This window comes from Rhamphochromis longiceps, linkage group LG13, assembly GCF_057381845.1.
Source record: "Rhamphochromis longiceps isolate RC_006_pf linkage group LG13, R_longiceps_female_GT1.1, whole genome shotgun sequence".
NCBI classification, from domain to species: Eukaryota; Metazoa; Chordata; class Actinopteri; order Cichliformes; family Cichlidae; genus Rhamphochromis; species Rhamphochromis longiceps.
The window spans coordinates 24844251-24870226 of NC_140569.1; the positions used below are offsets into that span (position 1 = coordinate 24844251).

The window sequence follows — 25976 nt, forward strand, 5'->3', positions numbered from 1 at the left end:
GTAGCTCAAGAAGCAGCTTTACTTTCTTTACTTTCCCATTTGTGGCCACTGTTTGTGGACCCCTCTCTCACCTAATTCCCCGACAGTCGACAGTCGATGGGCGATATTAGGATATTTTTGCAAGAAGAAAATATCTACAAGGTTTTTACTCAAAGTTATTACAAAGATACAGCACATACGTCCACTTGATTAAGGTTTTATTGTCCGACATTTAAACACAGTATGCCGTTTTCTCACACAATTCATATTAATTGCATCAATGTTCCCCCAGAGCAACACTGAAAGAGGGTATTAATGTGCACCTAAGTGCTGCAGGTAGTGGCATAATCACAAGGGTATGCATCACTGAATGAATAGGCTGATTAGATTTGCTTTGTGTTTCGACTGCAGATGATTTACTTAAGAGTCAAGAGTGGGGTATGATTAATTTCACTGTGCTGCTCTGCACCGAATCCAAATAGAAACACCTTCCCATTAACGTGAGGCTTAAAACGATGTTTCTACAAGACGTGTGGGTGAAATCTTTGAAATTTTAGCTCATTGTACATAAAGATGAGTGATAAGGGGCGACTCAAGTTTCACTGTTACAGTATGTCATGATTTGCAGATTGTTTAAGAGGAAAAAATCAAAAGGACCTGGACACAAACATGGATTAATCGTTTGGGTTTGGCAGCCGGTATTCAGTGTCAGCAAGCTGGGAGAAGATTGGGGAATTTACTTCACCGAAGACAATTTGTACATGAAGCATAACAGTGGAAATAGGACACATAAATCACATTAGCTGTAACCCTGAGTCTGCCATCGATTACCTACAGGAAAACAAATGGGGACGTTAAGCCTTAAACACCCCCATCAGGGTTCTAACCACCAAATGGGAATCATGAAGTGGATAGCCTAAGCAGGTCCCTGTGGGGCGATTAAATCAGAAGGGGGGAGATAGAGCAAATGGCCCCTGCCCCCTCGCTGTCCACTAGACAACCATACCAGAGCAGATACAGGTCACTTCAGCACCTCTAGCTATGATATAATGGCTGGCAGAGGAAATGCAGCAGCGTTTGCTGGCATCTTTGCGTTATTTGACATGACATCAGGTCAAATCTGAGACAAAGCAGAGTAGACAGAGAATTCATTACAACAAAGCAGACCTGGATCTAACAGTATTTGCATTTGATTGATCTCGCTCGCAATCCCATGTGGGTGGGCTTTACAACCAAGAGGAAGAGAGCGATTGCCACATTGTTACCACAATCAGGAAATCCACAGAAAGACATTTTAATCAGCGTGTTCAAAAGCCTTGACTTACAAACCTGTCCACCTCACCTCTCCTCCAAGGAGCAACAACAAACACCGCAAATTATTTGCAATTTTCTTAACGCATCCACGGAAGAGAGTCAAATCCAGGCTCTAAGGGATATTATGCAGTGTAACAAGGTGGTTGTTTATATCTCTCTAAACGATGCCTGACACAGAAAACACAAGTGACAGGGCCTATCATACCCTTTCATGAGCATAGATTTGTTTTTATGTGAGCCTCCCACCGTGTGAGAACAGGTGTGTGTGGGTGTGTGTGTGTGCATGGCAGAACAATGCATCATCATTCATGGCTCATAATGCCTTTAGTGTGAAGCACAGCTTGGGACATGTGAGATGAAACACATGCAAATAATATTTCCCGCTGCGACCCGTCCAGCACAAACTCCCTAGACAAAGAAAAGAAAGAAGGATTCACTTGACATTAATAATGAATTAGATCTTAGAGGATAAATGTCAAGTTTTTTTTTTTTCGCAGTTTGAATCAGCTTTCATCAGACATCCCTTTTTATTAAAAAGTAAAATTATAGATGTGTTCTTGAGAGTTTTATCCCTGTATGACAAGTGTAGGTGTTTTAAAATCTGCTGACACTTGGAACAGCAGCACAAATTTTCACCCTTCACTAATAATGACAAAGCTCATGGTGGGCAGCATGTGACACAATCATCCGTCACATCCTCATATTATTACAGTAAAGATAAGTAAGCACGCTATCAGTGTCAAGGTCTGACATCATTGTAAGTGGGTAGCTAATGTGCTGCAGCTGAAAATAATAATGGATTAATAATACTGTGTACAACATCTGGAGACCGAAATGTTGAAGGTGGGTGAAGGGGTGAAAAAAAAACACACATAAAAAACTTGGACACAACCAGCAAACAATTACTGACATTTGGAACAATTTTTAGTAAATATCCTTTTATTTGGTGCATTCACTGAAATATTCGGAAAATCAGAATTTCAACCTTAGATATTTAAGGCAAAATAAATAAATATAACAATAAAACAAATATTTGTTTATGTTCTGTAATGAATAATTCACTATGTGCAAGCCTTTAAAACAAAATGATATTTTCAATGCTGCACTGACATTCCTGAACACAAAAATTAGTTTTAAATGTTAAATTAACAGATACTAATATAGTGCTCTTCTACTCTAACTGAGCACTAAAAGCAATTTTCACAACAAGCCTCACTTGCCCAGTAACACACATATTCATACAAGTGCTTTTTTAGCACCTTGACTAATCTTCATACACACACATATGCATCTGTTGGATGCATTGGGAGCAACTCAACGCAATTCAACATCTTGCCCGAGGATACTTCAACATGCAGACCGGAGGAGGCAGGGATCTTGCTCCCGACCTTCTGACTGGTAGACGATCCACTCCACACCTCCTGAGCTGCAGTGGTTGCTTCTCAGAAAATTCCAGTGTATAAATTTGGGTATGAAAATATGAAGTCAACTTGTTATTTGACTAACAAATAACAATATAATTGTATCTTTTTTTAGTTTATAACAAAGTTTTGAGAGATCTCTACAAAATCTGTATTTTCTTGTTTTTAAGACAGGTGGCCTAATAAATTTGTTAAGCACTCTGTGTCATATAAATATAATAACAACTGCTGAGGTCATACAATTAAGGAAAACAAATCGCACATTTCACAGTTTAAGGTCTCTATAAATGAATGTATTTATTATTGCATCATTGTGTAATGAACATCTAGTGTACTTTATAACTACATTATGATGAATGATGCAACCACTATTCTACCATATATGTGTTTAATCAGCACCGTTAATCGCAATGTCATGACTGTAATAATAATAATAATAATAATAATAATAATAATGCATTTTATTTGAGGGCGCCTTTCAGAAACCCAATGTCACCTTACAAAAAACAAAATGAATAAAAGGAACAATAGTCATAAAATACATAAAATAAGTTAAAATTACAAAACAGAGCGTGACAACAGATAAAATCAGCATTAAAGCGAATAAGCCAGTTTAAACAGATGTGTTTTGAGCTGTGTCTTAAATACGGAGAGGGAGTCAATATTTCTTAGTGCAGGAGGAAGAGAGTTCCAGAGCCGAGGAGCAGAGCGACTGAAAGCTCTGTTCCCCACAGTAATAAGGTGTGAGGACGGAACAGTAAGATGAATAGCGGATGATGATCTGAGAAGGCGGGAAACAGTGGTGATATGGAGCAGGTCACACAAATATGAAGGAGCAGATTTATGGATACACTTGTATGTAAGAAGTAAGATTTTAAAATTTATCCTGGCTTCTACAGGCAACCAGTGAAGCTGCTGAAGAACTGGGGTAATATGAGCTCTTGACGGAGTGCAAGTTATGACCCGAGCTGCAGAATTTTGAAGAAGTTGGAGTTTATGAAGGGACCTTTTAGGGAGACCAAATAGGAGGGAATTACAGTAATCAATACGGGACGTAATAAGACTATGGACAAGGATGGCAGCAGCATGGGGAGTAAGGAAGGGACGGAGTCGGTTAATATTACGTAAGTGGAAGTAAGCAGACCGGGTTATGTAATTAATGTGAGACTGGAATGAAAGAGTATTATCAAGTATGATACCCAAACTCTTAACCTGAGGGGAGGGAAGGGTGGGAGAATTTTCAATGTTAATGGAAAAACTGTGGGATTTGGTTAAGATAGATGGTGTACCAACAAGTAAAACTTCAGTTTTATTACTGTTAAGTTTGAGAAAATTGGAGGAGAACCAGGATCTAATCTCAGTAAGACAGTTTGAGAGGGAAGTAGGTGGGAGGGATGAATTGGGTTTAGAAGAAAGGTAGAGCTGGGTGTCATAGGCATTACAGTGAAAGTTTATATTATATTTTCGGAATATATGACCAAGAGGGAGCATGTAAGTAATGGATATAAGAGGCCCTAATACTGAACCCTGGGGCACACCAGCAGAAACAGGATAGAGAGTTGAAGAATGGGATTTAAATTGGATAAACTGAGTGCGCTCTGAGAGATAGGAGGTAAACCAGGTAAGTGGGGTGTGACTAATACCAATGGAAGCTAACCAGTTCAGGAGAATATTGTGAGAAATGGTATCAAACGCCACACTAAGATCAAGAAGGATGAGGATGGATAGGAGACCAGAATCAGCTGCCATCAGAAGGTCAATGGTAATCCTTCTGTGCTATGATTGGGGCGGAAACCAGATTGAAATTGTTCATAGAGATTATGGTCATTGAGAAGTAAATGAAGCTGGGTGGCGACAACTTTTTCAAGAATTTTTGAAATAAAGGGGAGATTTGATATAGGGCGAAGATTATCAAAGTTATTGGGGTCTGCACCAGGCTTTTTGAGAATTGGGATAGCAGAAGCCTTTTTCAGTGCTTCAGGAACAGTTCCAGTGTTCAGGGAGGAATGAATGATATTGGTTATGAGAGGTGCTAACGAGGGAAGACAGGCTTTAACTAACACAGTAGGAAGAGGGTCAAGTTGACAGGTGGATGACTTAGATTTTTTAATGAGATTAGATACATCAGTTATGGAGGGAAGAGTAAAGCTTGAAAATAACTGACTGGAAGACAGTGGGGGGACCAGGAAGTCTACTTCAGAGTCAGGAGCTCCTAAAGAGTTAAGTTGACAGTGAATGTCTGAGATTTTACAAGTGAAAAAAGAGACAAGAGAATTGCAAAAATCAGCAGAATACATGTGGGAGGGGAATGTGTCTGGAGATTTTGTAATTTTACTGAACAATGAATAGAGGGACCTGGAGTTAGAACTAATTAAACCAGAGTAGTAAGCAGATTTGGCTGAGGTAATGCAGTCCTTATAGAACAAAACATGATCATTGTGCATTTCTTTATGTACAGTAAGTCCGGTTTTCTTGAATACACATTCGAGTTGGCGTCCTTTAGCTTTAAGGTGACGCAGGTCGGAGGTAAACCATGGAGCTGAACGGGAAAATGAGACAGTTCGATGTTTAAGGGGAGCAAATATGTTAAGAAGGTTATGAAGGTTGACATTATAATGACAAACGAGTTCATGAGGGGTTGAGGAGCTGTGGAGAGATGGAAGGTCATGGACGGCAGATGAAAAAACAGCTGGGTTGATATTACTAATTTTCCTAAAAGTGATATTACAAGAGATACGGGTTTTGGAAGTGGTTATGTTCGCATCAAAAGACATAAACATATGATCAGACTGGGGAAACAATGTGGCTTTACAATGGGTGGGGGTAATGCCAGAACAACAGACCAAATTCATTTAAAAACTCCTTGTGTGGCTTAGGTGGCCGATAAACAGTACATATGATGGTGGGGGTAGATCCAAGGAGCTGTAGTGCAATGTATTCAAATGAATGGGAGGGAGGGGCAGAGACGGAGTACTTTCCAGTGCTTCCGGTGAATTATCGCGAGACCTCCGCCCTTCCCGAAATGCGAGGTTGACAGGTGTAAACAAACTCAGATGGAGTGGAGTCGTTGAGAGAAACAAAGTTGTTGCCATGTTTCAGTCAAGCAAAGACAGTCCAACTTACGATCACAGAGGAGATCATGGACGAGATGTCCCTTACCAGTGAGAGAGCGGATGTTTAATAGACCAAAGTTGATGCTGGAGTTGCCATGCTGGACAGTAGGCCTAGTTGATCTAGCTAGGTGGGCCAGCACACTGTGGTCAACACCCCGGTCAGTCTTGCAGGGAGGACGACGAGTTTTGGACCAGATGGAAAATATTGAGTTAGTGTCACTGATGATGGATAAAAAAAAACCCAGGTGAGCACGAGCCACACTAACACCCTGTGGATCCGCATCTTAATCAGGGCCGAGCACTGAACACAAACGGAGGGACCGAACAACCAGCTGACAGCTGCAGCGCAAGCAATAGAAGCCCGCAGATATTGCGAAAACAAGTCAAAACAGGGTTGCGCCTTAGATACTTGGTTCATATTGCCGTCAGCAACTGAAAAAAAATTATAATAAAAATAGTAATAGTAATAACCGGTGAGCAGCGGCAGCCAAGCGCACCAGCGTTCACTCGACCGGAAGTGTATGTAGTTGTGGTGACGTGAGTAGGTAGGGGTGCAAAATGACATTTTGAAGTTGAAAACAAGTTTGAAATGCTCCTGGCTACTGCTGATTGGCCAAATTCAATAAACTTATTGGCTGGAAGAAATCCACATGTTCTACAACCTTACAGAGAGGTCAGTTGGACGTCTGTTTAAGTTACCATATACGGCTCAGGATTTTATTGTGTTTTTAATGTCGATGCAACCTTCAACAAAATATGTAACATTATGAATATTGTTTGTGTTTCCCCTATGAGCAATTTTCCTTATTTACAGCCAATGCTCAGATGATAGTGGCAGTAAAGTTTGTGCCACTCTCGGATGCTATGTTTTGATGAGCTAATTAGACCACACATTTCCCTAAAAGGCTTTTTGTTAACCTGTCTACTCCAGAATAAATTTTGATGGACTCACACACGGGGTAATATTGAGCCACTAAAACAAAACAGATTGCAAGAAGTAGAAAATAAAACTGCAGGAGGTTCTAAGTCAACGTTGATGACTGTGATTCTTTCAGTAAAACGAATGAGGTTAGAGGTTCCCTCACTGAAAAAAAATCTATTTTTTAATGGAGCATAGAGCTGAGAAAGGAACATTGTATTATGATGAGTATGAAACTAAAGATCATATCGTTAGCCAGTGTAAAAGACTCTGACTAGGACAGCAATTTGTCTTCACTCTTATTAGACTTGAAATTATTGATGGCTTTCTTTGTTCGCTCTTGCCTCTCTGTGGTTTCCTCGGTCTGAGTAATCGAGCACAGATATTACCCATATAAAATATTTCTATACCCCCTTGAGGTTACTTCTGTTTACAGAAACAAAAGCCATTAATTAAAGTGCTCACAGTCTTAACTCAAAGACAAGGTTTCGCATGCATTGTTCCCCTGTGAAGGTCGCTTTGTACGCAGCCCTCTTACTTAGGAATTGTTCTGTGTTCATGCTTCTGTGTAGTTATGTTTGGAAATTATTGTTTTTTATACATGAGCTCTGAGATGATTACAAATAACTTTCTGACGTGAGTATCGAAACTAAAGCAAAAGCCTCACGCAAGCGAAGAAGACACCCTATCTGGGACCATTATTACTGTTCTGAGGGCTGAGGGCGACTGCAGGTAACCAAGACAGTACAGTTGTCCGTTTCTTCCTTTTCAAAGACAGTGAGCTTGGTAGATTCTCCATCCACACATACAGTAAGTATCCAGTGCCATACTTCCTCATTCTCCTCACAGGGGACCTGGCTAATTTGGGGAAGTTGTTTATAAATGGCAGAAACCGTACAGCCCTGACTCACCTTTCTTCGTGAGGACTGCTCCTTAGTTAGCTCAATGAGGTCAGATTGTGTGTGTGTGTGTGTGTGTGTGTGTGTGTGTGTGTGTGTGTGTGTGTGTGTGTGTGTGTGTGTGTGTGTGTGTGTGTGTGTGTGTGTGTGTGTGTGTTTATTTCTGTGTTTGCTGAGAATAGAGTGGTTCAACTTGATGTGATAAAGTTTGCAGAGTCCACTGGGGAAAACTTTCTCTTGCATGCTGCTATTATTATAAAAGTATTATCAGCTATTATTTGGCAGGTAGTCTTCGCGCTAGTGCATGTACAACAGCAATTTAAACAACTGGGAAACAAGATACTTGTGATATTTAAGTGCCTGACAGTACCTTACAGTGTGTGAGAGCCAAATAACGTTAGCACCATGTGCCATCTTGTCTCAAGAGCTCTTAGAGAGAAACAAGCTCTTGGTAAATGGCTGCACTAATATTGCACCATGAGTGACAGCACCCATTAATCATTCAGTGTGCAGAGGATGGTTTTGTTTTATTATCATTACAGCTTTTACCATTGTACAAGTATTCCAAACCCTATGCATAGCAGTAATGAGCTGAGGTAGATGAGGAACATTAACAGGGTCGTAAATCAACTCTGACTGACTGGACGTACAGAAATCTCGACCATCGAGGCTATCGAGAAATCGTGAAATTCTTCACTGAGGACAACTATGAGAACACTGGAGGAGATTCAGCTGTTTATTTTGCAGCTATTCTCTATGTGAATAATGAGTTTGATGAATTGCATACCGGTATGCAGAAGATAAGTGATTGTAATTCCAACCCACCAGTCTTTAGCAAGAAGCACAATTGATTGTTTGCCAACCCTGGCCTCCCATACTGATACTACACCTGTCAAGGCATGTTTATACTGATAAGAGGTGCAGATTTACCACCCAGGAATTTAAATCATTGAGACAATGTGTCACAGAGTTTAGACTAAAGAAGGTTTCTCATTTTCAAGCCAGCATCTATGGATTTTTCTACTCTCTTGATCCTGTTCAGGTTGACTTCTCACTTTCTTCCAGGTAGACTGATGCTGCTTTTGCTTTTGATCTTGTCCATGGCAAATGTCCCTCCAGCTCCTGTCTCCTCATGGATTGCCCAAAATGTTTTCAATCTCTGATTCAATCAACTCAAAATCTGTTCCTGAGTTCAAATCATCTCATTTTGCCCCTGTTCTTGAAACTGTGTCTGAGTCGACCGACGCCTCTGTATGAGAGTTGGCTGACTCATTTTTTTCTTCTTGGCCTATAGCTCTGTTGCCCCAGAATCGACTGCTCGCTGGTTGACCTCCTGCCAAATTCAAAGTCTTCCCTCCTGGTTGACCCCCTGCTGGCTCTGTCAGCCCAATCTGTTATTACCTGGCTGGTGTCTGACTGCTCTGATTTACAGCCTTGTGGCTTCCTTCCCGGCACTCCAGAGTCCTGATTTTCCACCTCTGCCACTGCAAGGACTAACTAATGTGAGTGGTAAACAGTGCTGTGCATGAACGCTTTAAAAAGAGTTTTCAGTGAACTGTGAACTGAATAAATAGTGTTTGCCACCAAACCATTAACAAAGGCTAAGGCCATGAGCAAACACCAACAGTGTTTCTTTAGATCTGTATTACATTAGTACAGTAATCTCCCATGAGTTGTCCTGCATTATGAGACACGTTGTTTAAGTAGTAAAACATACTCGCATTTCCCTGGCTTTTAAAAGTTGTCTGTCTCTGACCATTATGTATGCAGTTCATTAAATCTGCTTACTGTCGATGACTGCGGGGCTGCAAAGATAGGTGGAGGAGGATCGGCTGAAAATAGACCAGTTCAAAGCAGCTTAATTAAAAAAGAGCTCACTCTTTCTAAGTGTGAACTTGCACAACAGTGGTAGTAAATACAATGCTATACTTGCATTCACAACACTTATATGTTGGAATTATTTACCCCTTGGTCAGGAAATTGAGATATTAGTTATTTAACTTAAACATACTGTTCATTCCTTACACAGTTTCTCCAACAAGTATAGGTATTTCTCCAAAATATGACAATTTTTTGCAAGATAGCCTCATACATAACACGTTAACATGCTGAGAAATATGAACCTTCCCAGACCTTCCGTGCCTACGAAGCTATGAGTTGACATAATCAATAGTGTTGCAAATTAAAACTGACTGTCTTAATTTCCTGTTTTTCTAAAATAAACTGACTCAGTAATATCTTCACCTCGTGCTAGGACATTACAGAAGAGGGTTCATTTAGTTTGGAGACTATCCCCTTGTCTTCATCTGTAATCTGCGATGGTTATCACCATCAATATCAACTGGGTTCCGGTTAGTGATGTGTAAAATAACAATGAATTTCTAATTTGACGTACAAGAGAAATGTGAGGTCATAATACTGTTGAGATATTTTCTCTTTCATGTGCTTTTTTGGCTGGAGAAAGAAGCCCGCTGGCTCGCGCAGCACTACTATCCTCCATCGTTAAGCTGAAGAAGATGCAAGATGGTTGATGTGTTTTTTAGGGGGTGGGGTTGCAGCTCGGAGAGATTGAGAGCGCTTTGAAATTCCAATGGGCTGGGAGATTCAGTTCCAAAACAGTAGTAATAAGGGACTTTTTGAAAAAAGCAGAAATTTCTGTTGCATAAATCCAGCAAGGGAGAGAGGGAATACAGGAGAGAGGATTTGTTCCAAAATGAAGTACAGACTGGGGAGTGATATTTAAAAACCTAAGCAATATTAATCAAGTCTCAGCAGGTGGTTACCAATGAAATGGCAATCATAGAAAAAGTTCAGAGGCCCATCAGATATATATCATGTTCATCTGTGAGCTGTGCGGTATGAAAATTACTCTTTAAAGACCTCATAATAGGAATACAGTAAACATGAATGATGTCCTAAATTAGCTTCACAAGTAAAACATCTAATTTGGCTCTTGATGCATGACTCACTTTTTCAGTGAGAAATGTGCTACTGCTACTCCAAACAATGTATTTGGGTCACTCAGTTCTGGCAGTCCTGCATGAGGCAGAGGGACGCCACCCAAAGGCACGAGCACTCTGAGGCATCCATAAACATAAACAGTGTGTATTTTGGCTACTGTACAGCTCTGGTGCATATTTAAATAAATTGAAAACAAGACGGGTGCCAGGCCAATGCAGCGATTTCGACCACCCATTGCAATCTCCATTGTCTTGCGCTAGAGACTTTTGGTGCTGGCTAGGTGGGAGAAAACTGACAGATTCACATGGAGCCACAGAGAAGGAGCAGTTGCACTGAGAGATTTTCTGTGTGAAGAAACTTGCCTTGAGTAGGTGTTTTTTAATCTATGTGCTACGAGTGACAAGAGATTTAGAAGAATTATTCACTAATACAATTTCTGCTTAAGCCCTCCTTTGCGAGAGAAAGATGCCATTGTTTCAGCTTTGTGTGTGTGTGTGTGTGTGTGTGTGTGTGTGTGTGTGTGTGTGTGTGTGTGTGTGTGTGTGTGTGTGTGTGTGTGTGTGTGTGTGTTTGAGTTTTGCATAGGCATTTAGTCCTGCTTTGCTAGGAGAGGAGGAGATACAGAGGAAAAGCCCGTCGTATTTCAACACCTCCTTTTAGTCCAAAAGATGCAGCAAGGGGGGGAGGGTGGGTGGGATTGTAAATGAGGTCTGTCTGCCCTACATTTCTGAGCCTAAAATGCTCAAAAAGGATGCTGAGAAGGAGCACAGGTTATTCTGCCCTGCATTTAGAAAAGAAACCATTTCCCAATTCCGTGATCCCTCCAGCACCAAAAAGAACCTAATTTTGGTCTCATTTTCTTGAAAATAAAGCTTTATCAAATCTTTATCATGAAAGAAATAGAGGCATCTGAGTGTCTACTCAATTCAAGTACCCTCAGGGCACTGCTCTACTAGCTGACACTTTGTAGTTTTTGTTGGATCAACTGCCCTCAAGGGAAGGATCCTCCCAGCCCACGGAGCAGGCAGGGGCTCTGTGTCTTGCTGGACTCCCCGGCTTTTACATTATTTTTAATGAGTGATTTGGTGAAGAAGAGTCAGTACAACCCCCCCCCCCCCCCCAAACTCTGGCATCACCTTGACTCTTAGACAGAGACAGAGTGTAAAGAGGCATGCTTATTGCACAGCCAGTCGAGGAGAGCACTTATTAGATTTATTTCGAGGTCTCGTTTCTCTCTACAGAGCAGAAAGCTGGAACTAGTTTGGAGAAACTGTTTGCTTTTCACTCATACACTTGACTTACTGTCACAGCATGAGATTTCCACCCAATAAAATCTATATGTTTCTCTATTTCACATAACGTTTAGCAGTTGTTTTATAAAATATTAAGACATCTTGTGTTATAGACCTCTTCAATTACTTTGGCAATGATATATTAAGACGAATATCTTCATGATTCATAGCAAGAGAGAGGTGTGATAAATTGACTGAAAGTTTTGAGTCAGAAACTTGAGCCCCTCCTGCTATGCATCATCTATAATGTGCTCACCTCTGCTCCGAAGAGCTCCTTTTGCCAAGAGTGCATTATGCCTATCTAAATCACAAACCTTCACAGTGGCTTTTAGCCCTTTACCATCTGCTGATTCTCAAAGTGTTGCTAACAGCATTACATACAGGTGTATGTAAAAGAATGACAGTTTATTTCACACAATTAAACACCAGATGGATTTTGTGTCTATATCTGGCATTTCTTTTCCAAGTAAAAAGGTTTTTCTTGCCATTAGCTGCAATTTCAATATCCTCATTTATCCCCACAACCTCTTCACTACATCTTAACCTTCTCAAGGGTAGTTCAACAAGCTCAGATTCATTCACTTCTTGGAATTAATCCGCTTGGTGCCACAGTTGCCTCCACAGTTATTTGCCCACAATCAGAGTAAATTATAATCTACCTTCATCAGGCTGCCAGCCAAGAAACCAAAATCAGGTTGCAGTTTTAAATAATAAAGCCTGGTCCTAAGTACTATTTTTTAAGGATTTAACTAAGCTTGTAGATTGTTTTGTTTTTGTTTGGGGTTTTTTTTTTTTTCAAATTTGATCTCTAGCTCCTGTAGATATGCTGTTGAAACAAAATGTATTTTAACTGTTTTTACATCAGGCCAGTTTAAGATTATTTATTTATCTTCATAACAGTGTGCGTAAGAGTGGCAAGCAAGGCCAGTACTGCTTGTCCGTTGAAATCAAGTAACGTCTCTCCTTTAGTCTCAGATAGCATTCTGTCATAAAGTGTCTCACCTGTTTGCATCCATTGTTTACATTAATGCCATCTTGTGGGTGTAGTTGGCTACTGTCTCTGGAAGCAGGCTTAATACTGCTTGTGTTTGATTAGAGAAGTGTAGGACCACCACACCCATCGGCGTAACTTTGTGCTGAACATTTGGGTAAATTCCCAGATGATTAAACATGCAACTATTTTGCTGGTAATACCTAAAATAAGTAAAGAAAATCAACAGCCTATTTATGTAAGATAATTAACAATGTCATAACCCCCCAACCCCCCTGGAAATTACGCCCCTGATGCATAATTGCGCTTAAGTCTCTGTTAAAATGCATATGTGCATTTTGGCTTGCCTTTCTGCTATGCGTGCCACTGGTATTTACGTCTGTGAAGGTTCTCAGTCATCCAGGTCATCGTGGTCTAACAAGCTTGGAAAGAAAAGCGTCTGGACTTCCTTAAGTTGCTTGAAGACGTTTCACCTCTCATCCAAGAAGCTTCTTCAGTTCTAGAGTCAAATGCTGGAGAGTCGAAGATTTAAGCCCTATAGGAGTGTTATAGCACACTGAAGCTCTTCCCGTGAAAAACACGGTGTTATCCAACTTAATAAAACACAAATACTACTATTTCTAGTCATAGCAATATTATTATTAGTGCTATGACTCATACTAGTCAGTTTTGTCTCATTAAAATGTTTCCCTGAGTGTCTGAGAGAGCAGACAGTCTGGTTGAGCCAGTGTATTCCTTTAGAACTAAGACATGAAGTATTTGAATGACAACAATTATGCAGTATTTATGCGAAGGGCCTGCCAAAATTAATCCCCTCTTTTACAAGACTATAAATGCAGAGTCAGATTAAGGCCAGACAAATCTCCGCAGATGGGTGGTGAAAATTGACTCAGTTCACTGACAATAAATGTAGAGAGGTAAGTAGTTCATGGGAGTGCATCCAATTTGGCCAAACTTGTTGGATATTACAGCAGCCGCAAATGAAGTAGAGGCCCTTTCCACTCTGGGAGCAAATAATGGAGCGTTACTTATTTTCATTAACGTTAGCATTATTGTTTACTGTCGTCTGTTGGGTGTATTAAAAAGGAAACTAAATAGGAAATAAGCTACTGCACATGTTCAAGTCATGCATAAGCACTTTTTAAAAAATCTGCAATATGGAAAATCATTTCAAAGAAGAACTTCACAAAACAAGAAGTGAAACTCTACTTGAAAACAGGGGGATGCAGTGGGAAGATCAATGTAAGAGTGCTCATTCATCTCATAATCCAGGAAGCATTCAGTACTCCACGTCAGGGTCAAGGAGTGCAAAGTTTATTACTCCATCCCTGTTTTTAGCATGGATGTGCCAGCCACCGTTAACCTCTCCACTCGTGGTCCTGGTCTATTTACATTTTTCAGTTTATTTCTGCTCATTACCAGGATATATAGCCTCAGGCAGAAGCAATTGAAGCACCTGTAATATAAAGCCCCCAAACTCATTTCCTGTCACACTGCTTTGGTTTTGAATTGATGCCATCAGCAATCAGGGGAAATTGAACATTTTGTTTTTGCTGTAGACACAAGCAAATATGGAAAAGTGATGAATAATACTATTGTACGATCTCTGTTTTTACTGACTAAATTAAGTGACATTCTTTTTGAAAGCTGTGATAATTAAACACGTGTCATTCTTTTGTCCAAGACAATTAAACATTCAAAATGCACTTCTTTGTCTACAGAAAAATGACAGATATGCATATGAATGGATGATTAGGGTTCGGATTAGTATTCCAAGTATTATGAGTCTAAATGGAGGGATTTCAGTAATCACATTACATGCACTTATTTATTTTACTATATTTTGAATGTGAGTTTATAAAAAGGTTTGGCTAAAGCACACATACGACGCATTTACACAGGCTGAGATACAGCTTCATTGTGATGCAGGCCATGATAATAGTGCTGTTAAAATTGTAGCTCAGGAGCACTGACAGAACCTGACAAATGACTGAAGCATCTTAAAAGCAGAAGCAATGTCGACATTTACAAAACAAACAGTGAAAGTGCAGCTGCTTTTCTTTATGGATGAAAAGCAAAAAGAGTCTGAGCCTAGTACTTGGATTTCTCTTGGAGTTCCTGTCAAAAGTCCTTTAGACAGATGAAAGCAGTTGATTAAGCGGCCTTGTCTTTGATCAAGGTCTACACCTTTTGAGCCAGCTGACAAAAAAAAAACAGATAAAACTAACTTTGTGCAAGCAAAAATGTGCAACACAATAGCTAACGTGTTTACTGGCTTGTCCTTAACGGTGACTGGATGATAGTGATGCGATATGGCAAAGAAATATTTACAAACAGAAAGTACAGCTTCTATGCAGAGGTGATTATGATAAGTCTAATGGAGCCATGGGCGAAGAGGTCATTGCTATTATATTATAAATATAATATAATAAAACAGAGTAGAATAGAATAGAATCAACTAGAATATAATATAAATTTAACCCTGAGTGTGATTTCATTTTATGATTCTGAAAAAACGTTAAATACAAAATCTTTAACATTAGAGAATTAGAATTCCTGAAATTCAACTCTGAAGGTTGCTCTTGGGTGCAGCTTTTTATTTTGTTTCTATTCATTTGATAGAAGCTCTGTAATATTTCCAATACTGACAATTGATGTGCTGGCGCCTGCACTGTCACATATGGGAAATACAGCAAATTACACACACCACATGGTGTTAATTTACACCTTAGAGAACACGCCCAAACTTTCTTGCATCTACATTTCATAACGTAGCATTCACAGCTTGATAGCTATGGCTGTCAGACACAGCTTTCATCAGTTTACTACAGAAAACTGTTGTCGAAGGTAGAAGATTTCACCTCTGTTAAACAGGTTGAGTTGCTACGGGATGATGTTAAGCAGGTAATTCATGCTGGAAAACCCTCAAATGTGGCTGAAAATAAATATTTCTGCAAAGAATAGTGAGGCCAAATTGATCTCCAATGAAATAAAAGACTCCTTGCTAAATATGCTTGATTGCAGTTCTTGCTGCCAAGGGTGGTGGAAACATTTATTACGTTTAAGAGACAATTAGTGAGGACAGGTAGGTTTGGATAGCTTTTTGCCCCTTTACAAATGAAACCATTATTTAAAAACTGCATTTTTTTTAATTTACTCGTGTTATAAATTTGTTTTGATAATCTAAAACATGCATCTGGAAAAATGATATAAACACACCCTACTCAGTTAACTGATATTAAACGTCAGCATACAAAAAAAAATAATGTCATCCTGCTCGGAGTTACATTTACTCCAATTATTTAGCAGTTTATTTAATCATTATTATATGTGTAACTTATCACTGTCTTACTTTTTTTCTCATGTTTCCTTTTCTTTGTCTTTCTATTTTCAATCGCAGGAAAATAATTCCTCTTCGTTTTCATTTTCCCTAGCTGTCACGTTAGGGAGGTGTCTCTGAATGTCACTGCAAATTTTGCCTTTGTTGAAGTTTAAAGTTTGTCAGCCCTTGGGGACCCGGCACAGGCCAGGAGCCCCAAGCAGTTGCCTGCCTTGCCCAGGTGGCATGCTGCCCCTCTTCTTCTGTGTGAAGCTATGTAACTTAAAAAGATTAATATCTGATGAGTCCACCCATCTTTTTCCACTTATCCAGTTCAGGTGAAGCCTATCCCAGCTGTCACAGGGGCAAGAGGTAGGGACAAGTCACCAGTCTGTCGCAGGGCTAACAAAGACAGACCACATTCACACTCATACCTACAGAGAATTTAAAGTCACCAGTTTAACTAACCCTATGTCCCAGAGAAAACCCACTAAAGTAGAGATCACACAAAGCTCTACATTGGTGGATGCAAACCTAGGCTATGCTGTCCATAACTAAAGTACATTTACGGCTCAAATCATACTTTTCTTATTTTTATAATGCCATATAAAATGAGCTGAATGACACATAAATGTGTATATCCTACATTTTCTCCATGGCTGCAGTACTCGCCATCTATCACCTGAAAACTTTGAATGGGCTTTTGAGAGTGTTGTAAGTGGCCCATTTTTAAGCAATTTCCTAGCACAGAAGGTAAATCTGTAAGTACTTTAAAGGAAATGAGACTAACTGCATGCCTCATGTAGCTTCAGCTGCAACAATTTCTCCCTTGGCTACAGATCTATTGAAAGTGTAAAACCGAGTGTCTTTCCCCCCAGCTTCTCTGTTGTCTGAAATTCCTTTTTTCCTTCCAGCCAAAAGCCAACTACTCCACCAGATAATAACCTGGACCAGCTATTCAGACAGTGCTAGGGGAGCTGATAATGGCCACTGTCACGGTCTGTCAGCAAGAGCAGGTAACACCTGTGTGTCACCTTATTGTGATACTGGTCAGTTGGGGCTGAAGCCATTCCAGGGTGCGACAGATGGGCTGCAAGCAGACTGAAACTGAAATGGCCGGCTTTTTTTGTTTGTTTATACTGAGAATCGCAATCACCAAACAACTCACCTGCCAACTCCTCCTTTTAAACATCTGCACCACACAGGTAAATATTTGTACAGTGCTTTGAGTGTTTGACTGTTAAATTTAAAAAAAATGTCAGTGCTTTCATAACAGGCAAACTGAAATGACTGTGTGCGGTCTTCTTCATGTACAGCCTCTTGTTTCGAGGGTTTTTTTTAACCCACACACCAGAGACAAACTGCTTTATATCAAAAGGAATTGCTTTAGAATGCAGACATAGCTCTCAACTTGCAACCAGGCTCTGCGATACACATAACTTCTACATTTCACCCTGCCTCTGCTGCAGCCACACTGCATGAGTCCACGATGCCTGCTGGCTTCAGCCTAAATTGTAGTGACTGGATGTAGAGAAAAATGAAGGCTTCTGTCAATCATAGCAAGAAAACTCGCATTCCTCATGAAGTGTGGCTCTAAAAAAAGAAACACCAATACTTTTCCTCCCCTATAACCCCTCAGTAAACACAGACTGACAGTGTTGGTTAATCCTGCATTTGCATTTATTATATCCTGTCTACATAATCTATATAGTGTCCAGTCATCTCCTTTTGCTATGGGAGGGAGACCTTCACAGGCGACCTCTAATCCATCTCATATGCTTCCGCAGCAACAAACCCGGTGAATCGTTTAAGACTTAAACGTACTGTAAAATTAAAAGAAATTGTTCTTGTGGGACAGCCTGAACAAAGTTTCATCGTCAGAAGGGAACAGAGTGCAGAGATGTACAGAGAGAAAATGAGCAAGTTAACACCGAATGACCTGAAAGAAATGAGATGTTTTTTCAGCAGATTTGACATTCACCCAAATTTCCTCCAGTCCTGCAAGCTCCAAATGGCCTGCGGAGGATTTTGGAAGCCAAACTGTACCGACTCAGATTTCAGTGGGCAGAAAAGGAGTTAACTAAAAGAGAAACACTGAAGAGTTACCATAATCTGCACACATGCAGGTCACACGGCTCCCATGTAAGGCATGCCATAGATTTGCATATTTTGAAGCAGCGCTGGTTGAGCCCATAATCCCTGAGCAAGAATCCTCGACTGAGTAAACTCATCAGGAGTGGGCTACATATTCATGACACTTCACTTTTACTGGCCACCATCAGTTACTGCTTTCGCTGTCTTTAAAGGGACAGTTCAGTGCAAAAAGTAGATATAAATATTCTACCTCTGGCCTGTAGTGCTACGTATTCATCTAGATTGTTTTGGTGGGGATCCAATGGCTGAGCTGGCAGAAGGGCTGAGTGGAAAGGCAGTGCATAATGAGCAAGCAGGCAGGAGTTTGAAGCTGAACATGGTCAGTGGAGCTGCAAAACAGGGTGGCGGTGAGCGTGACAGAAGGTCGGTTTGGTTGGCAAGCAGATGGCTGTAGAGTAGAGCAGGCTGGCAAGTCTGACGCGCAGGGAGAAGCGGCCTTAACACGAGGAAAAACACGAGGAACAACACATAGATTTAATGCGGGCCCGAGAGTTTTACTACCTCTTTAAAGGACCGAGCAATCTGGCGGCATATGGGAGGAAAACTGGCTTGATACTCAGCGGAGCAACGGCTGCACGCAGGCTGAGTGACTAGGAATTGTGTTGATGCAAGCTAATAACACTTGGCTCCATATAAACACAGGTTATCAGCCTCCACTCTTCAACTGTGTTTTCACACCAACTTCTGGACTTCGATACTTTCTAAACTCTGATCCTGGTCTGCTTTGGCACCATTTGCTCTTTGCCACTTTCTCTCGGTGATGGATTTTTTTTCCTCTCTACAATCAATTTCCACTTTCTGGGGCTGTTATTTAGTTTCTTTGAGGTTCACCTCAACCAAGACCAAGGTCTGCATGACCCTGTTGTTTTCTTCTTACCTTACAACACCCCTCTGTGTTTTATCTGTTGCACTTAAAGAGCTCCATTCCCTTAAAAACTAGATCCACTACACTGTTAGATTCGGTTAACATTTCATCCTCTCCTTCTTTTTAAATTGTTATGCCTGCCTCCTGTTGAAACCTTATTCCCTATCTATAGCAGTAGCACACTGTGAATTGTACCCTTAGACGAATACAAAGGCAAAAACTGATCATTCCATTGTGTGTCGTATGCATTATCAATGGTAACATCAATCTTACGTTTGCTTTGTAAAACAAGTCTTTATATGCACTCCAAAGCTGCTATCACGCCCAGTCTCAAACCTAAACCTGCTCTTTATCTGTAATTTTCCGTTACCACTATTTTCTTTTGCAAAGATGGAACCCCTTTTCAGTTTTCTTTGTATTTAATTTTTTAATTGGTGCTGTAACTCGTATTCTTGCCAACCAGCACCTCCAAAGCACACTGATTAACACACTCATCTGCTTAATCTTTGTAAATGTATATGTAGAAGAGGGTGAATCCATCCAAATATAGATAGTATTGATTCAGTAGCAATGCTGGTATTGATATCAGATCGATACCGGTGCTAATATCCAAGTTTGTTAAGTAGCGCACTGAGTTAAAGAAATTGGGGGTTTTTTCATTTTGTTTTCTTTTTGGAAATGGAAAATATACCTCACACATGCATTATATGAAATATCTGAATCTTTTTGTGTTGACTGTTGCGTGCACAGCACCTTAAAACAAGAGAAGTTGACCCAAAGTCCTTTAAAGACTTTGGGTCAACTAAAACTCAGTGATTTAGTGTAGTGATTCATCTCATAAATCATGATATACTGCTCTCCCCTATATGAGCCTTTATAGTTTAAAAGTATCGGTATCAGTATTTGTAGTATTTGTATTTGTAGTATCGCACAGGAATAATCTACAGTTTGCCAGAGGGGATACTGCAAATCCACAACTTGTGGTTTCTATACTTTCGGTTTTGTACTTGCTATATGTAAGTGTATATAATCTCAGTTAACAAGCTTTAGAGAAGCTGAATGGCAGATTTTGTTTCAACTGGAAACACGAGCTAAAAAAACAAAATGAAACAAGCAAAAGTCAACAGCTCATGCTCTGCAGGGCTCCAGTTTTATCTATTCTTTGCACTGAGAAAACAGATTACTCAAGCACACCTGCTCTTCAGAATCTGATGTTTGGTCTGATGGACTGCAGATGTGCTTGGAATGTCAAAGTTGTCCTGGTTTGTTATTGGCCCAGCATCTGCATGCATTTTTGTCTTCCCCTGTTTCAGGGCATAGCGCTAAAATAATCAGTAGCTGACAGGTATGTCCTTAATTTAAAGAAATGGGTTTTTAAAAAAAAAAAACAACTAAACAATAAAAGAGCATTTTACCCGATACGTTAAAGTAGCAATAACCCACTTTGATATGTGTGTTTCCAGGTGGCAAGGCTGCACCCAAAGTTGCAATTCGACCTACCACAGTGGTGTGGATCAAGATGGATAGAATACACGGAAAGCGAAAACTGGAGCAGAGCTGACAGTGTGATACTAAAAACAAGGTTTAGGATCACAAGGAAAATAGGTCTGAATGAAAGATGATCCCATTTCTTTCCAATGTGTCCTCGTCCCCCTGTGCACTCTCAAACCCTTCGTGGGTTTGATACTCTTATACTATGCTGTTTACTCATCGGCAGCCAGGACCTGAAACTGGCACTTGGCTTGTGTTTGTTTGTTTAATAATGCAGGAAAAATGGAAATAAGCTCAAGATGTGTGATGAATATTTAGCAGGTTTGGGTTTTAAGCAACACATGCATATTCTTGTATATACATACATAAATTAGTATGTAAATGTTGAGCACTTTTGCTTATGTCTCACTTATCTGCTTCATTACCAGTTGTTCAGTATCTTCATTATCATACTAAACATTGTCCTCTAAATCCTTCAGAGGCATCCCTTAGTTTGGATGGAGTTTTGCTTTCACAACCAACTATGTGTTTTGAAAGAAATGCCTCAAAACAAAGAAGTTCCTTGTTATTTTATATATTTTATCATTTTTTATTTTTATTTTATTAATTTCTTTTTTTATTTATATATGTATTTAGAATATGTATTTTGACCTGGAGAAGTGTTTTTTTCCCATACATACTGCCTGCTCAAATGCAGTCAAATTGATTGGGTGGAGTTTCATATTACAGACAGACAATGACCCAAAACACACAGCCAAAGACACCCGGAAGTTTATTAAAGCAAAGAAGTGGAATATTGTTGAATGGCCAAGTCGGTCACCTGATCTTAACCCATTTGAGCATGCTTCAGGTGGGTTAAGATGGGTTATACTTATTGAAGACTAAACTTTGGACAGAAAGGCCCAGAAACAAACAGTATCTGAAAGCCGCTGCAGTAAAGTTCAAGACTTCAGGCTGTCATTGCCAGCGAGGGATTTCAACTATGTATTAGAAATAAACATTTTATTTTCAGTTATTACATTCATCCACTTGCTTTGTAGCCCCTGAAATGAAGAGATTGTGTAAAAAGAAAAGCTTTATTTTCTCACATTTTTATTCTTTTTTTTTTTCATTTGAATTAAAGGTGAAAGTCTGCACTTCAACTGCATCTGAGTTGTTTCATTTAAAATTCAATGTGGTGATGTACAAAACCAAAATTAGAAAAAAAGTTGTGTCTGTCCAAATATTATATATTTTATAAACTTCACTGTTGACAACACTATTTTCAGATCCAGAAGGCAGATTTATAATACTTAATTTATGTATTCAAAATATGGATCTGTGTATTGCTAGTATATACGGTTCAAATGTTGATGACTCCTCCTTTTTTCATTCCTCCTTTTCTTCCCTTTCGGATTACTCTGATACCACGCTTATAATAGGAGGAGACTTCAACCTAGTCTTTAATCCTGAACCTGACAGGCTCAATACAGCAGTGAGTCAAAGGAACTGGCAGCCTACAGATATTCTTAAACAATACATGAGTGATTTTGGTCTTTGCAATACTTGCCGTTTACATCACCCCACTCTCAGGGATTACACCTTCTTTTCACCAGTACACCACTCACAGTCTCACTTATACTGCTTTTTTGTTAGCGGCTCCATTATGCGGGATAACACAGACACTCAAATTTATCCTATCACTGTCAGCGATCATGCACCGGTATTGATCTCTCTGACACAGAAAAGAGTGACACTACCAATTAGGAGCTGGAGATTTAATACGACATTATTGAAATAACAAGATTTCATTAATTAGTACAAAAAGAAGTGGGCAATGTATTTAGATAATAATGACCTGCCAGGAATATCGCCATGTAATCTATTGGAAGCAGAAAAAGTAGCAATGCAGGCAGAATTTTACCTTACTGTTCATATAAAAAAAGAAGGGGAAAACAGTTGTATTAGAACTAGAACAAAAAATTAAATCATTAGAATCTGCCGATGCTTCCTCATCACAAGAACACATGAGTAACAACCTGAGAAAACTAAAACAATAATTAAATTAAATAATTAACGAGAGAACAAAATTTCTGATGCAAAGGCTACATTTGAGTGTGTGCATGTGTGTTTGTGTGTGTGTGGCTCGGCCTGGGTCTTGGGTTTGCTGAGCCTTGACCTCTGTAGGACACGGTTCCACTCTCCCGCTGGACTCTTCTGCTGTCCCTGGGACACAGGTGCTTCTTTGTTCCAGGGTGCGTGTCTGCATGTTCTGGTGCGGTTGTTGGCCCGCTCCTTTCGTGGGTGCCGGGTTCTGGGTGGTTCCTGGGCACCTAGAACCCTGTTCTTAACTCGTACCAGGGTTCTAGCTGGGTTGACTGCTCACTGCCTCTACGACTCTGAGACCTGGACCATGCTAAAAGGAGACCTGAGTAATAATGAGGTGTTTAGAATGAAATGTCTCAGGCAGATTACTGAGTTCAAATCTGTCTAAGACACATTACTAGTGCTGTCAGCGTTAATCTCGTTAAAATGACGTTAACGCCATAACCGCATTAACGCAGCAAATCTCTGTTAGCAAGTTAACGCGGATCACTTAGCTGGTGATGGAAAGCAGAGTGGAGGGCGGTGGAAATTGCATCCTCGGTGGACCTGTTTGCCCTATAGGCCAGGGCTCGCAAAATCGCTAGCCCGACATCCCAGTACTAGCAATTTTTCCAGTCAGGCTACCAAAATCTAACTCAGCGCTGCCCGTCTGGCTATCATAGGAAGGAAAAATATATGCGAACTGTGTATAGAGAGCGGCAGCACTGATTGGTGAGCAACAGATTAATTGCGCACTAATTCCTCTGACTTCGTCTTATCACTCATTAGCTTACTATTCAAACATGACAAGAGAAATCTCCCACAGCAAGCTTAAACATGTGATAGAGGTTGATTGCGCAGGGAATCGCTGACCCTTATGTGTGTGCGTGTGTAAAAAAAGATGGATTTACGCAGGTATTTTAGTTCTGAAGAGCCAAATAAGGCAGGTCAGGGTGAAGAAGTCATATCTGCTCTTGGCTCTTGACAGAGGCGGTCACACTTTCTCCTTCTCCCTCTCCCTTTCTTGCTTGGCTTCTCATGTCTTTTGTATAGTCTCGCTTATTCTCTAACCCTAAGAGAGTCTCCCAGACTTGTTCTCTAAAAACCTAAAGAAGAATTATGGATTTGATCAACTGGTCCCTTAATGGAGTTGACACCCTCCTGGACTTGGGAGAGCCCGATTGTCCTGCGGAGACGTTTCCTGCCGGATACTCGATGGTTGGTTGCGTCGTGTGTCTGGTGACACTCTTGATGGAGGACATTGAACGACATCTACCAATTCGGAACTACGGTAACAGAGTTCTGGCTGATTGGAGCTGGCTCAGGCCTGGCTTATCGAAGAACAAGAAGCGGCTACAGCTGTTCAAAATCCCACAAGGCTGGCTGACATGATAAACGATGGGCATGGCTGTGAGTACTCAGACAGGGCTCTAGACTAACTTTAAAAAGTTAGGCGTACCGGCACAAAAGTTAGGCGAACACAAATTTTATAATAATTTATATAATATAATGTGTTTTTCTGGATACACTGTGCTTTTTCAGCATTCAAAGATTGATGACACCGTGTCAGAGCACTGGCTATGAATTTCAGAAGGATCAGGCCTTAACTTAACAGAAAAGTTAGCAATAGTTCTTTTCCTATTACAGCTACATCCACTTCTGTCGTGCCTAGGCTGCTCACTAGGGCTGGGTATCATCACTGATTTCTATAATCCATTCGATTCCGTTTTTCAAAGTCCCAATTCGATTCAACTTAGCCTCAGACAGTCAGAAATATTATAATTCTGATCATTTATCAGTACTGACTTCATCAGAATTGTGAACATCACAGCAGATGCCTTTGTGTGAAAGTAACTGAGAATAAAACACAGAAAAACATGAAGGAGATTTTCCTGGTCTGGCTTTTTATAGCAGATAACCTTAAAAATATTCTACAATGTTCTGCATATAAAGTTTAAATTTCTTCAGTATTGAACAACAGAAAAAATAGGCTTTCTTGTCCGAGGTCATTTAAGTGAAAAAAGTGAAAAAAAGTGAAAAAGTGAAAGTGAAAAAAAGAAAAAGAAAAGAAAAAGACAGCAGCCACAGCGCTGTAAACAACGGTAGACTGGTGGGTAATAAGCGAATGAATAACACAGAAAACAGAGATTGGAGACGGGAAACTGTTCTTGAAGTACAGAGAGAGAGAGAGAGCTAGCTGTGCATGAAGTGTGTTTTTAATAGTCGTGGAAGCAAAACAGCAAAATTCATGGTGACATTGATCAAATGTGAAGCACAGTTTGCTGCTTCTTTTGCTGCTGGCTCGGTGAATTTTGGTTGGAGAGACAAAACCTGCAGCTCAGAATCAGCGCAAAAAGACGTAATCACAGCGCGGACCGGACGCATCAGGATCGCTGAGCTCCGACAGCGTGTCCGTCTACGGGCCGTCGGGTGAGAAAGCCGAGAAAGACAAAGTTGATTCTGATGCGTCGGTCCGTTCTGTGTTTACGTCTTTGTGTGGAATCCGTGTACCTGCTCTCATTTGCTGTTTGGTTGTTGTTGAAATGGTTTTGTGAGCTTTAATCTGAGAATCTGGCGTTTCTGGCAAAACACAGTTATATTTAAAAGTCGATTCAGGATTTAATGAATTGATATCGCTTTATTCAAGCTACTCACCTCCCACTTCCACCTGCACTTTCAAGTGGACCACGGCCAATCAGAGAGGTCCTGCCCCTTACTATCTCTGATTGGTTTAGTCCACGATAGGGGCATAATGTGTGTCTGTTGTTGACCACAGGGAAGGTTGCAGATTTTTTTTTTTTTTTTTTTGCTACCCGAACAGTTGGTCGCACAGGTGCAACCAAATATTTTTTTTTAGTCGCACCACTGAAAAATTTGGTCGCACTCTAGAGCCCTGTCAGACTATGTTTTTTTGAACGCAATATGGATAAGATCTTGGAGAAGAACAACGGGAATTGAGAGACCTGGTGACCAGTGACGGACATTAGACCTATTGTAAAAACTGGAAGCTGTGGTCTTCTACATTGTGCAATGTGATGATTCATGAGCTATGTGCTGAGGTGGGGGGGTTTTTCTGTTCTCAAACTGATCTCCCTGTTGGAGCTCAGTCTGGGGAGAGTTCTTTTTTCTCCTCGTCTTTCCTAATGTTGTGCATTTCCCATTGTTATACCTCACTGACCTGTCTCCCCCGTGAT

At 40.3% G+C, this 25976-nt stretch overlaps 1 long non-coding RNA gene across 2 annotated transcripts in view; it reads left to right on the forward strand.

Annotated features, from left to right (window-relative positions):
- Nucleotides 1–21854, forward strand: part of LOC146655910 (uncharacterized) — a 46256-nt gene extending 24402 nt beyond the window's left edge. For both annotated transcript variants that reach the window (XR_014914386.1, XR_014914387.1), the window contains one exon: nucleotides 20691–21854. This is a non-coding gene — a long non-coding RNA (uncharacterized LOC146655910). The remainder of the gene's footprint in view (nucleotides 1–20690) is intronic.
- The last annotated feature ends 4122 nt before the right edge of the window (nucleotides 21855–25976 follow it).